Below are 12378 nucleotides of genomic sequence, written 5' to 3'. Positions count from 1 at the left end.
GAGGCTGGTACAATTGCAACATTTAAGAGGCATTTGGATGGGTAAATGAATAGGAAGGGTTTGGAGGGATTATGGGCTGGGTGCTGGCAGATGGGACTAGATTGGGTTGGGGATATTTGGTCGGCATGGGTGGGTTGGACCGAAGGGTCTGTTTCCATGCTGTACATCTCTATGACTCTATGACTCTAGAGGACAGGACAATAAAGACACTAGCTATGTTGTATCCATACAAAACCCTGGTTAGATCCCACTTGGACTTCTGTGAGCAGATCTACACACAACACCTCAGAAAGAATATGTTGGCCTCAGAGGGAATACAATGGATTGGGAAGAGTAGAGAAGCAGAATACGACTTAAATGGAGAAAGACTGCCGAATGCCGCAGTGCAGAAGGATCTGGATGTCCTGGTATGGAAATCACAAAAGGTACACAGATGTAACAAGTAATTAGGAAGGCAAATGAGATGTTGGCCTTTATTGTGATTCAGTGGTGTAGAAATGTAGAAATGTCTTGCTACAGCTGTACGGACATTGGTGAGACAGAACCTGTGAGAAGCTTTGGTTTCTTTACTCAAGGAAGGATATTGGAGCAGTTTAGAGAAAGTTCATTTGACTGATTCTTGGGATGAGGCCACTGTCTGATGAAGAAAGGTTGAGCAGGTTCAGCCTATACTCAAAGGAGTTTAAAAGATTGATTTTAACAATTCTTTCATGGGGTGTGGGATGTGACTCAGCCAGCAGGTATTGCCTATCCCTAATTCAGAAATCAGAATTGTTCAATCATCAATGAATATCTCTACTTCTGATCTCATAATGGAGGGAATTTCATTCATCTAGTCGCTGAAGATGGTTGGGCTTAGGACACTACCCCGAGGAACTCCTGCAGTTATATCCTGCAGTTAGTGGGCGGCACGGTGGCACAGTGGTTAGCACTGCTGCCTCACAGCGCCAGAGACCCGGGTTCAATTCCCGACTCAGGCGACTGACTGTGTGGAGTTTGCATGTTCTCCCCGTGTCTGCGTGGGTTTCCTCCGGGTGCTCCGGTTTCCTCCCACAGTCCAAAGATGTGCAGGTCAGGTGAATTGGCCATGCTAAATTGCCCGTAGTGTTAGGTTAAAGGGGTAAATGTAGGGGTATGGGTGGGTTGCGCTTCGGCGGGTCGGTGTGGACTTGTTGGGCCGAAGGGCCTGTTTCCACACTGTAAGTAATCTAATCTAATCTAATATCCGAGGACAGAGCTGTTTGGCTTCCATCTCCCTCTGTGCTAACTTTGACTCCAAGCAGTGGTGAGCTTCTCCTCCGATTCCCATTTAATTCAGCTTTGCCCGCTAATGCCACACTCACTTCAATGCGACCTTGATGTCAAGGACAGTCTCTGTCATCTTGCCTCTGAAATTTAGCTTTTTTGTCTATGTCTGAACCAAAGCTGTAATGAAGTCAGGAGCTGAGTGACTCTGGCAGAGCCCAATCTGAGTGACATTGATAGATCATTGCTGAATCAGTGTTTCTTTGCTGCAACTGTTTCTAATACTTTGGGAGGATTACGAGTAGACTGATGGGGTGCTAATTGAATTGGTCCTGTTTTTTGTAGACAGGACATACCTGGACCATTTCCCACATTGCTGGGTAGTTGGTATTATTGTAGCTCTTTTGGAGCAGCTTAACTTAGGGCTTAGCTAGTTCTGAAGCACATATCTTCAGTGCTATATTACTGCAATGTTGTCAGGTCTCAGACTTTGCAGTCTCTAGTGCTTCCATCCATCATTCTGGCAACCTGGGAAAGAAGCTGAAATGGATCATTGAAGATGAGACGTACGCTATTCTGGTCAGGGTTGACAAGGTAGATGTTGAGAAGATTTTTCCCCTTGTGGTGCACTGGGGAGCACATTTAGAAATAAGAACTCTCCTATTTAAAGCAGAGATGTCTTCATTTGGAGGATGGTTAGTCTTTAAAATTCTCTTTTAAAGTGGAGGAGATTGCGCCCTTACAGGAACTGCAGTCCCTGCTTAGCTTAGAACTTAAGAAAGACCACAATGTTTGAACTTGTAGCTTTATCTCCTTATTTTTCAACTTAATACTAGAAAGGACTAATATGCTACACTTCTAACTTTATTTTTAATGCTGTACTAAGAGTTACAGCAATGTGTAACTTTCCACTTTGCTCCTTATTTCTTGCTACTTTATTCTTACATTTTCGTACCCAGGTATTTGAACCTAAGATGGCACCGTGTGTGGCGAAATTGAAAACTTTACACAGTACTCCTGTATTATTGTACTTGAGTACACATGACAGTAAAGTCCAAATCTAAACGTAAAGATCTTCTCCAGAGAGCAGGGGTCCGTTTAACATATTCAGGTTGGGTCAGATAGGTTTGTGATTGATGGAGGAGTTGTGGAGGACCGACTAGGAAATGGACTTGATGCCACAACTGAATCAGCTGAATGACAGAGCAGTCTTGAGGGATTGGCTAACCTACTCCTGCTCCCATTTCTCATGATCACATTATCGGACGACAAAGGCGTCCCTTAAGTCTTTCACACTTCGTGTTGGAGGCAGGGGATTCAGGGGCCAGTGTGTGGAGGTTTTAAGAGGCCATCAGGTGAGAATCCAGCTTTCCCTGCTTGTCAATAAAGCCAGAAATCTTGATGAATTCAGACCAGGATCTATTCTAGCCACTGCAGCACATAACCTTGAGTGTGTCAAAGTCAATGGTACCCTTCAGCCTTTGAATTTTAATGGAGTCTTGTGTGTACTCATTGGCTGCAAGATTATGTGCTTGGATTTTAATGTTACATTTTGTGCTTCAGGTTTAATAGCATGTGGTGCCTTGATTTTTGAAAGAATGTGGATATGCCAGTCATTCAATAGCGTCCACAGACCCTAAAAAGGACATTTTACACACAAGTACACGGCCACATTCATATTTATCTTCCGAATGAAACAGGCAGCTGCTCTCCTCCCAAAACACTAACACGGTGAACAAATAGGTTTGAGGAGGTAAAACTAATCCTTAGATCAACTAATCCCCAATATTTTGAGATTACTGAACTCAGTTTCTGTTTGCCAGGGTAAGGATGGCATCAGATTGAGTCACTTGGAAACAGAAACGTAATTGGAAGGAGGCCATTCAGCCCTTTCTCTATCTACCAACTTTTTCAGAAAGCAATCCGGTTTGGCCTGCTCCTCTTTCCTTCTCCATATACCTAAGATGTTTCCTCCTTATCAAGTTCCCCTTTGAAACTGAATCAGGAGCTAGCCGCATTCTATCAGACAGTGCCATCAAAATCCGAATGACTCATTGTCATAGAGTCATAGAGACGTACAGCATGGAAACAATGCATTCGGTCCAACTTGTCCATGCTGACCAGATATTCTAAATTAATCTCGAGTTATTTGCCAGCATTTGGCCCATATCCATCCAGATGCCTTTTAAATGCTGCAATTGTACCAGCCTCCTCCACCTCCTCTGGCAGCTCATTCCATACATGTACCACCCTCTGTGTAAAAAAGGCTGCCCCTTAGGTCCCTTTTAAACCTTTCCTCTCTCACAGTAAACATATGCCCTCTAGTTTTGGACTCCCCTCCCCTGCCCTGACCTTGAGTATACATACCCCTGGTGATTTTATAAACCTCTATAAGGTCACTGCTCAGCCTCCGACGCTAAAGGGAAAACAGCCCCAGCCTATGGAGCCTCTCGCTTTTGCTCAAACCCTCCAACACAATTTACTCCCACTAGCTTTGGCTCTTTTGCAAATCACTTTAAATCCTTGTGCTCTGGTTTTTTTCATTCTCCAGCAGTTGGAATGATTTCCTTATCTGCACTGCTTATGGGTTTACCATGGCAACCACACATTGGTTAGCTGTACATTTGTGTCCAAATGAAAGGAAATAAAGGGAAAATTTGCGGAAAGATTGGCAGATAACATAAAAGGCAAGCTGAAAGACTGTTATATGTATATAAATAGTAAGAGCCTCTAGTCAGTGGAGGGGTCAGGCTGATTTGGATCGAAAAATGAGCATGAGGCTATGGCTGAGATTTTAAATGAGTCCTTTGTCTTTGGCAACAAATTCACAATAAACAAGGAGATAGTTGAGACATTGGACAGTGAAATAACTCCACAAAGTCTGGTATCCTTTATTTACACACAGAGAGTCCTTGACACTGACCCAGCTCCCTCAAAGCCAGCTCTCAGAGTGACCAGAACCCCTGACACTCCTGTTTGTATCTGTCAGCCAGGGCTTCCTGTTTGAACCAGGCTAACAGCCCCAATCAGGGCACTCATACTCTATGAGGTCCACCTGGATCTGTACCCCCACTACAGGTAGAATAAAAATGAATAATGTGAACGTATTAGAAAGTTTGGCTGCTAATCAAAGTTGTTAAGTTACTAGGCCTGAATTGGATGTATCTGAGAATGGTGAGGGAATTAAGCATGGTAATTCTGAAGGAACCAACCATAACCTTTCAAGCTTCCTTAGATACGGGTGTGTTATGAGAGGTCTGGAAAATTACAAGTGTTCCACTCTTGTTCAACAAAGTGCTTTAGGATAAATCCAGCAACTATAGGGTGGTCAGTTGTGGAAAAGCTCATAGGAATTATAATCTGGAACAAAATTAACAGTCACTTAAGTAAGGAAAGTGATCATGGATATGCTAAAGACAAACCATTTTCATGTAACTTGCTCGATTCCTTCTGTTGAGGTAACTGAGAGGGTTGATGAGAATAGCTCAGGAGTTGACATGCCTTATATGGACTTCCAAAAAGCATCATTACATGAGAAGCTTGTCAATAAATTTGAAACCCATAGAATAAAAAAAACACAACGCATGGATCCAAAGTTGGCTAAGTGATAGGAGGTAGAATGCAATTGTGAAGTGCTGTTTTACAGATGGAAGGGAGGGATATAATTATGTTTTACAGGGCTTTGTGATAGGATCACTGCTTTTCTTGTATTATGTTAATGATTTGCACTTGGGTGGACAGGGCTCAATTTCAACATTGTGAACAGGAAGATGGAAATAGACTGCGAGAGTCACACATGGGTAGACATGTCAGATGAAATGGCAGGCAGGAAAGTGCAAAGTGATAGATTTGGTAAGGAAGAACGTGGACAGACTATCCAAAATAAAGGAGACAAATGCGATGGGAAGGCTGGTGCAGGAAAACCTAGGAATATATGAGCACAAATTATTGGCTGGGTAGGTTGAGAAGATGATTAAAAAGGCATGCACGGTCATGAAATGTTTAAGTCGAGATTTGGAGTACAAGAGCTTTGATAAATCTGTATAAAACACCTATCTGGTCTCAATTGTGATTCTATGTTTATCTCAGTGAACCCTCAGTTAGAAAGGATATGGAGGCTTTTGAGTGGGCTTATAAAAGATTTTATAAGGACTTTAGTTGTGGGAATCAATGGGAGAAGCTTGGATTGTCCTTGCAAAAGGAAAGATTGAGAGGAGATTTAATCAAATGTTCAAAATCCTCCTGAATCTGGCCAGAGTATATAGGGAGAAACTGTTCCCATTGGTGGAAGAATTGTAAAGCAGAGTACACAGATTTAACATGGTTGACAAGAAAAGGCTGAGGAGTATCATTTGGGAAGACAAATGGAAACCAGTCAGTTACGTTCAGTACCTCCACAAAAAAATTCCATTTCCCCAACTGTCCCGAACCTTCCTTCACTCTTAGTGTTCATAAACTATTTTGAGTTCACGATTATGTTATGCTCCATATCTTTACTCACAAACTGCCTCTACCCTTTTACTTCAATCATTTCTCAGTTTGTTCTTTCCTCACTTTCCACTCTACCAGCCTTTCTTGAGAGATGAACATTATTGGCAAGACCAAGGAGTGTTGCCCATCCTGAATTGTCTTTGAGGTCGCCTTCTAAAATGGCTGCTTCCTATCTGGCCCACTGATACCAAAGGAGAGCCAGGATTTCAACAGCGACGGTGATTGAATGGCAATATATTTCCAAGCTAGGGTGGCATATGACTTGCGGGGAAGCTGGTGGTATCCTTATCCTTCTTGAGGGTAGGGATCATGGGTTTGGAAGGTGCTGCCAAAGGAGGATTGGCGAGTTGCTGCAGTGCATGTTACTCATGGCACATGCTGCTGCACTGGTGCTGGAGGGAGGTATGTTTAAGGTGGTCAATGTGCGGACCAGGAAGTGTCGGGTTTCTCCACATAGAGGTAGAGATTTTAAGCCTTGCTCTCCATGGGGCCCCTGTAGTTCCATCCAAATGTCCATTGCCCTTACCCCCAATGTACCCTGACGACTGAAAGTGGACTGATGGGGGCGGTAATTCGCTGGGTTGGATTTGGCCTGCATTTTGAGCACAGGACACTCCTGGGCAATTTTCCACACTGTCAGCTAGATGCACAGTGTTGCAGCCATACTGGAACAACATGGCTGGAAGCACAGCACGTTCTGGAGCATAAGCCTTCGGTACTGTTGCTGGATTGTCATCAGATGCATAGCCTTTGTGGACTTCCGTATTCCAGCCATTTCTTGACATCATGGAATGAATCAAATTGTTTGAAGACTGTCAGCTTAGGCATAGTGTTGGAATAACGCAGAGATTATTTAAATACAGAGGTCTTTTAAATCCAACTTGCTAATTTCCTACCTAGATCCCGAAATTCTGACTGCAGGACCACATCCATATGTCTATCTATGTTGTTGGTGTCAACGCAGACCATAACTGCTGCCTGTTCAGCCAATCGCCTCAGGGTGCTCTGCAGCCTTACAAAGATATCGATGGCCCTGGCACTATGCCATCTTGGATTTATGATTCAACTGTAGGGATACCTAACTGTTCCCTAAGTGCTGAATCTCCTCTCATTAATGCTCTTCCTTATGACCGTTTGTACAGCTGAGCTGTTTGTGGTGTCACGGACTTGACTCTAGTTGTACTCTCCAAATGAAGCATCACTTTCATCAGCATTCAGAGCATAAAGTCACCTGGAACCTGGAATGTACTCAGTGGAGTCCTACACTGCCTGTCTGGCGGTAACTCAATTAGATTAGATAAGATTAGATTCTTGCCAGTATGGAAACAAGCCCTTCAGCCCAATAAGTCCACACCAATCCTCCGAAGAGTAACCCACCCAGACCCATTCCCCTACCCCCTATATTTACCTCTGACTAATGCACCTGTCACTATGGGCAAATTAGCCTGGCCAATTCACCTAATCTGCACATCTTTGGATTGTAGTAGGAAACCGGAGTACCTGGAGGAAACCCACACGGAAAATGTGCAAACTCCACACAGCCAAGTCGCCTGAGGCGTGGATTGCTGGGAGGCAGCAGTGCTAACTACTGAGCCACTGTGATGCTCATTCTTCATCTATATCTCCTCTCTACTGTCATCAGCATTTGCTATCCCTTTTGCTCCAAGCTACCCTTCTCATTCCCTTTCTATCTGCATCATCTTAAAGCTAAAACATGATTGCATGTGAAAAACCTTTTTTCATGGATGTGTATCCTGCCAACATGGCCAGTATGTTTTGGCCATCCCTAATTGCTCGACCGTTTTAGAGGGTTAAGTGTCAACCACATTAATGTAGCTATACAGTCACATGCAGGGCAGACCAGCAGATTTCCAAAAAAAACCCCAAAGAACTGGGAATGCTGGGAACCAGAAACAAAAGCAGAAATTGGTGGAGAAGTTCAGAGGGTCTATGGAAAGAAAGCACATTTAAAGTCTCAGGCCCAGTGACCCTTCTTCAAATTTGGACCCGAAACATTAACTTTGCCTTTCCTTTCACAGATAATACCAGATCTGCTGAGCTTTTTCAGCAATTTCTATGTTAGTCATAGCAGATTTTCTCCCCTTAATGTTCATACTAGTGAACCAGATAGACCTTTACAACAATCAACAACAACTCAACTGTGAACACCAGACTCATGTATAATTGCATATTTTTTTTAATTTCACTATCTGCTATAGCTGGATTTGAACCCATGCACCAAAGGAGAAAGCATTCTGCAACAGTACCACAATGCCACTACATCTCTTGGCTTAGTTAATAAATGTGTTAACCACCCATAGATGTACTGCTCAAGCCCCAAAACCCAAAGCTCTGATGAAGGATCATCTAGATTCGAAACATTAGCTTGCTCTCTCTCTCTCCACAGATGCTGCTTGACCCACTGTGATTTCCAGAATTTGTTTTTGTTTTCTGTACAGATTCTAACATCTACAGTAACTTGCACCTGCAGAACTTGAGCTGCTGTGGCTGACAAAACTACTTGCGGTACTCTTCCAAGACAGTGAAGATATTCTGGAGTTCATACATGAAACAGAATGTGCATTCTGGGGCTTCGAGCTTCTCTTATCTTTCCAATGAGCAGTCTGAATAAGTCAGCCAAGAAAATCCGTGTGATCTTAGATTGAATAATTCCTCAGCAAGTTGCGAATGACAAAAAGTGGCAAAGTACCAAGCATTTTCCTCTACTCTTTCTGTTCCAATGTCTGTAAACTTCCAATCGTTAGAGAGACAAATACAAATTCATTCACATCTTGGTTGTACAGATAGATCCTTGCACAGCCTGAAGGCACGGTCAATTTCATGAACAAGTATAATTTATATATTCAAATATCACAGACCTTTGAGAGTAGAATTTTGCTGTTAAAACAGACATTCGATCCCTAAATTTTCAACCTCATGTTGGAAGCATTTCACTACTGGGTGTTCAATTCTGAGCCCGTGTATTTCAATATGTGAAAGCCACCAGGATATATACTATCATACTCCCTGTCATGATCATAGCTGACAGCCCTGGGCATTTCATTTCAATATCTTTTAAATGCACAATGTCAGAAAAATAACGTTGGATTAAATCAGTAAAAGCATTTTAGACAAACTTTCTCCTGTCTGATGAAATTGGCAATTTATTGCTGCGCATACATTCCCCATTGGCACTTTGTTTCTCTGTTGTCTCAACAGAGGTGACACTTTTAAATTTTCCCTACGTGAGGAGCATTTTCACACGGTTTCGTGTACCATAATTTGGAAGCTCATTAGGTTAATAGCGATGGAGGTAGGTAATTTAATCCACTTCATCAGAATCATTCAGAAAAAAAAAGTCCTGCAGATGTGCATCACACTATAAACTGTTTGTTAAAAGGGTCTAATGAGTTCGATCATGGTATCCAAGTGTTACTGACTTTTAGGAAGTGCGATTTTTTTTTCAACTTGAGTGATTTGGCTCATTGCTGTTTGTGGACTCTGGTGAGTGAGGTTTGGCCACCAGATTTCCCTGCATCAACGATGATTAAATTTCAAAAGAATTTCATTGGATGTACAAAATTAAAAATCACACAACGTCGCTCCGAAAGCTAGTGTGCTTCCAATTAAACCTGTTGGACTATAACCTGGTGTTGTGTGATTTTTAACTTTGTACACCCCAGTCCAACACCGGCATCTCCGATTCATTGGATGTGACAGACTTCAGTATATAAAGAGGATGCATACGGTTGCTATCAGAATGAAAGTTCTTCCTTCTTTTGTTGCATATCCTACAATGGTTGATAATGACAAAAGCAAAACCTGCAGGAAGAGATCTAGAAAAATGACAAATGGAATAGAATGCAGAGAAGTCTGAGGAAGTGCATTTTGGGAATGCAACAAGGGCAAGGGATAAATTGTAGTGATAGAAGTGGAGAGGAACAGAGGGAACGTTGCACAGCTTGTCCATAGATCACTGAGTGTGGCAGGACAGCGGGATGGATTGATCAGGAAGGGATATATGATCATTTCTTTTGTTAATCGAGGTTTATAAGGGCAGAGTGACTATGCTAGAATTCTTGGGTCATTTTACAAAGTTGGCACTATTTCTGCCATCCACAGTGGCATGCACACAAACACATATACACACGCATACACTCTCCCTCATACACACACACACTCTCTCTCTCTCCCTCATGCATACATACACAGACACACTCACTCACACCCTCAAACACAGAATCATGTGCACAGACAATCACACACAAACACACACTCATTCACTCACATGCTAAAAAGCACTCACATGCGCACATACACACACTCACCCATACAGGCACATATGCCCCCTCACTTGAATACATATTCACTCATACTCACACATTAATACACGTGAACATATGTGTGCAAACATATACATGCTGATAAATAGACACTCACAAACATACACTCACATTAAAACTCACATAAATTTAAATGCACGCTCCAACGGCAGTTCTATTCAAAACAGCATTCTATGAATTTCAAGTGAACATTCTTTAATTGTGCAGTTTAACAATGCAATATGTGCAGAATCTTCCAAGTCCCTGAATATCTTATGCATTGACCAGAAAGTTGGGGAGATCAGGTGCGATTACCAGCGACGAAATTCTCAACGCTGAGAGCAAAATGTCAGATTCTGCAACCAACTGGTGAGTGGTGAAAGGGGAATCTTGTGAGTGAGAGGCCTACTTGTATGCATTGGCATCATGACCTAACCTAACCTCCTATTTTGGCCCAATCTAGTCAAGTGAGGCACAAAAAGCTGTTAGGAGAAAGAGGCTGGGGTGAGGACAATCGATATTGAAAACCTTAGGAGCCTGGCAATTGAGTTGATTTATGATATGTGAATGAGATCAGCATGACACCCTTAGAAAGTGGGGCAAGAATTTGGACTTTGGATTGAGATCCCCACACATTGGGTTAATGGAGGGGGTCCCAGCTATGGACATAGTGACTTCCTCAAATTGTCTTCTTCCTAACTAGAGAGCAGACTCACAAAGTAAGATGGCCAATAAGAGTTCTTCAGCACTGAAAATGAACAGATAGTTGTTTGAGGTAAGAGAGAGAGAGAGAGAGAGAGAGAGAGATGGGCAGTTCAATACGGAGGAGCCTCCCTCTGACTTTGGAACATTCTTAACATCAAATCCTGTTAAGCAGTTGGGACACCAATGTGGAGGGAGCAATGCTTCCGGAGAGCAGCCTTTGGTTACAACTGAAGCCAGGCAAGTAGGAACATTAAGCTTGTCTTCCCCCATCTCACAGGGTCTACCAAGTGGATGCAGCTGGACAACTCCTGCTTCTGACAATAGACCACAAGTAGTCCCTTACCGCTGCTGCTGGGTAGGTGACTCCAGGAGAACACCTGGGGTTGAGATGTGCTGACAAAACAGACTGTGATGGGAGTTCCCTTAGTTATCTGGCCTCCGTGCTCATCCAATTAATGGTTAACATTCCAGGCCTTCATTCTCATCGTTCCTGGTCTCAAAGTAGCTGCAGACATTATTCACTCACCTCTTTCTGCTTCTAATCCTCATTTTCATTCTCTTCCACTGGCTCTTGAACGGGAGGGCTATTTCTTCACCGTGACACGGTTATGTATCATTCTTAGATTCTTAGATTCCCTACAGTGTGGAAACAGGCCCTTCAGCCCAACATTTCCACATCGACCCTCCGAAGAGCAACCCACCCAGACCCATTCCCTTACATTTACCCCTTACTTAACACTACGGGCAATTTAGCATTGTCAATTCACCTAACCTGCACATCTTTGGATTGTGGGAGGAAACCGGAGCACCCTGAGGAAACCCACACAGACACAGGGAGAACGTGCAAACTCCACACAGACAGCTGTCCTGAGGCAAGAATTGAACCTGGGTCCCTGGCGCTGTGAGGCAACAGTGCTAACCACTGTGCCACCATGCCGCCCATGTGGCATTCGATCAGAAATCTTGACATGTAGCCACTCCGTACTGTAGTATAGGGCTACATTTCAATGGTTCATGATGCTGAAGCATTATCTGAGTTTAGAGTCATAGAGTCATAGAGATGTACAGCATGGAAACAGACCCTTCGGTCCAACCCATCCATGCCAACCAGATATCCCAACCCAATCTAGTCCCACCTGCCAGCACCTGGCCCAGATCCATCCAAACCCTTCCTATTCATATACCCATCCAAATGCCTCTTAAATGTTGCAATTGTACCAGCATCCACCACTTCCTCTGGCAGCTCATTCCATACACGTACCAGCCTCTGCGTGAAAACGTTGCCCCCTAGGTCTCTTTTATATCTTTCCCTCTCACCCTAAACCTATGCCCTCTAGTTCTGAACTCCCCGATCACAGGGAAAAGACTTTGTCTATTTATCCTATCTATGCCCCTCATAATTTTGTAAACCTCTATAATTTTGTAAACCTTAGCATCCAACGCTCCAGGGAAAACAGCCCCAGCATGTTCAGCCTCTCCCTGTAGCTCAGATCCTCCAACCGTGGCAACATCCTTGTAAATCTTTTCTGAACCCTTTCAAGTTTCACAACATCTTTCCGATAGGAAGTAGACCAGAATTGCACGCAATATTCCAACAGTGGCCTAACCAATGTCC

The 12378-nt window shown here is 43.2% G+C and overlaps 1 long non-coding RNA gene across 1 annotated transcript in view; it reads right to left on the bottom strand.

The window, feature by feature from the left end:
• The window catches only part of LOC122547949, a 15634-nt gene extending 3605 nt beyond the window's left edge, over positions 1-12029 (bottom strand). The window contains exons 1-2 of the long non-coding RNA XR_006311128.1: positions 12019-12029; positions 7906-7909 (exon numbers count right to left, since the gene is read on the bottom strand). This is a non-coding gene — a long non-coding RNA (uncharacterized LOC122547949). The remainder of the gene's footprint in view (positions 1-7905; positions 7910-12018) is intronic.
• Positions 12030-12378: the final 349 nt, after the last annotated feature.

The sequence above is a fragment of the Chiloscyllium plagiosum genome, unplaced genomic scaffold, assembly GCF_004010195.1.
Source record: "Chiloscyllium plagiosum isolate BGI_BamShark_2017 unplaced genomic scaffold, ASM401019v2 scaf_6088, whole genome shotgun sequence".
NCBI classification, from domain to species: Eukaryota; Metazoa; Chordata; class Chondrichthyes; order Orectolobiformes; family Hemiscylliidae; genus Chiloscyllium; species Chiloscyllium plagiosum.
The sequence above is the reverse complement of the archived record's forward strand: the minus strand, read 5'-3'. Positions and strand labels throughout refer to the sequence as shown.